The following is a 2,620-nucleotide window of genomic DNA, read 5'->3' as shown; positions in this document are numbered from 1 at the left end:
GGAAGATGGTTCTTTGAGATATTCAATGACGTATCTTTCTTTGAGAAACTTTAGTCCCCTCCATGCAGTTGTGGCTCCAACTTGTTTCTAATGGCTTGAGTGATTTGCTCTTGGCAGATCTGCATGGAAATCCCTATGACGTCCCACCCTCTTCATGACGTCTTGTCATGGTATTGCCTCCCAAAAGTTTCCAGTGGGATTATTGGGCATTGGAATCCTTTTGGGTGTTTTGCAAAGAAGGCGAGGGCTAATAGTACCTTGCCGTTGAATGAAAAGTGGCAAATATGTCAAGGGCAACTCCCAAATACAAAGTGGGTTCCCAAATAGCAAGGAATATAAAGCCTTGTGTGATAGATACCTCATTATCTTGGATCCATTTCAAGGGGTGGAGGTCCATGGAGCTACTATCGACTCAGAATTGGGGCCCCAAAGCACATGGTTCACAAAAATGCCACATGTCAAACATATTGAAATGGTATCAAAGTGCTAGGAGCCTTTGATTTCTTATGGAGTGAAGGTGCAAGTGGAAGCTTGCCTCCCATGTGGCAACAAGGAAAGATCTGGGAGCATTTTCAAGAAGTGTGTAGTGCCACATTACATAATCCATCCATGCATGCCCAATTCCGCAATCTTTGTTCACAAGTTGAAATGTATTTGGGCTACTTGTGTGTGGGCAATTTTCTATCCAATGGTTTTCCCCACATTTGAAGCACTTTGATGGGTGTTCAATATGTGGTAGGTCTAACTTGATTTGCTTACACTAGTATTAGTCCCTTTGCACCCTCCATATAGTACATGGGGTATTCTACTACGTATTTGTATTGTGGCTCTAGTCCTTCAAGTTGTAGTTGTTGAACCAACATGACCATTGGAGTAGGATTGGGAGCTTCAAGATATTGTGGGGGATGAGTGCTTCTCAATAGTTAAAGTCAAAATACCCACCAATCTGAGCAAAATATCAAGAAAGTTCTAGCCCAAAGATCTAGAAGTGAAAGATATGTTAAAAGAGGGAAATTGGCATCTCAATAAGACATGTACCTGAACCACTTCACTTAGGATGTGATTGGTGAATGTAAATTGGCCAAGTCCAAAATTAATATCAGTAGGCTCAGTATAGAGAGCTGGTTCTTGAGCCAACTCATGAACTTAACCTAGCCATGATTGAGGAGCCACCTATAATCATGGTAAGTGCTCATTTATTGGAGATTCAACTCCTAGCTTCAAAACCTTATTTTTGCAAAAAAAAGATGTGTTTCACTAGAGTTACACCAATTTATAGGGAGTTCCCCTTGGAGGTATCAAAGCATCAAATTCCATTTTGATACCATATGGCAAACCTATTTGACAATAGAGGTATAGGATGAATCCCAATTATGCCAAGCAAGTGAAAATAGAACTTGATCTTTATCTACCCCATTGATTGGAGTGATTGGTCATTTGCATAGGGCTTACCTATACCATTGATAGAGCAATTGGTTCGCTCAATCATTATGGTGCCTAAGAGAAATGGTAAGCTTAGAGTTTGTGTAGATTATAGAAAGTTAAATGCCCAAGTATGCCAGATATTTTTTTGATTCCTTTCATATCCGGAATCTTTGATCAAGTTGCAAGTCACAAGATGTACTCATTTATAGATGGCTAGTGCTACATTAATTCAGGAAGGGGGTGCCTATACCACTAAGGTCATGCCATTTGGTCTACATAATGCACCATCCACATTTCCTATATTCATGGTAAAATATTTTTGGGATTATTCAAGTGAGTTCTTTCCTATTTACCTAGATCATTTTTATGTTTACTAGGAAATTTCTATGCATCTTGTCTACCTTGGGAAAGTCTTTGACAAGTGCAAGCAATCAAGGATTTCCTAAACCCGGCTAAGTGTGTTTTTAATTTAGGTCTCGATGTGTTACTTGGCCATGTCATCTCTCAAGAAGGGATTCAGACCAAGCCAAGAAAGATAAGAGCCATTGAAAAGATATGCGAGCTAGAAAATCTAACATAGCTCATATCTTTTATTAGATTCAGTAGATTTTATAGAAGGTTTTAAAAGGACTTTGCCAAAATTGTGTTGCACTTATATGAATTGATAAAAAAGGATACCAAGTTTCAGTGGACTGATCAACTATTTGTTGCAACATCTCATGAACTAAATAAAAGAGCAACAAAGACACTGATTCTTCACAAACCTTGATGGGATGTGATTTTTCATGTCCATGTTGATCCATCTAGCTTTGCAATTGGAATTATATTGGAACAACTAGACGGGTAATTGGATTATCTTGTATACTATGCAAGCAAGTTAATGATGCCACCCAAATGAAAAGAATAGCACTACCAAGTGTGAAGCTCTTGGTATGGCTACAATCTCTAGAAATTTAGGCACTACTTGCTTAGTAACCCATTCATTTATTTAAAGTGAAACATAAAGCATTAATATATTTAATTTACAACATTCTTGGTACAATGTATGCTCTTGGTGCATGAGTTCAATTTCAAAATTATTCACAAACTTGGTAAATCTCATGCCAAAGGAGAATGTTTATTATCACAACTTCCTGCTTTGGACAAACACCAAGGGTGATGCTCCCACATGCACATTTGTTTGCTATGGATTTCT

Source organism: Dipteris shenzhenensis, chromosome 7 (assembly GCF_047967505.1).
Source record: "Dipteris shenzhenensis isolate YYH24624 ecotype China chromosome 7, Dip_SZ_1.0, whole genome shotgun sequence".
Classification (NCBI taxonomy): domain Eukaryota; kingdom Viridiplantae; phylum Streptophyta; class Polypodiopsida; order Gleicheniales; family Dipteridaceae; genus Dipteris; species Dipteris shenzhenensis.
Note: the sequence above shows the minus strand (reverse complement) of the source record.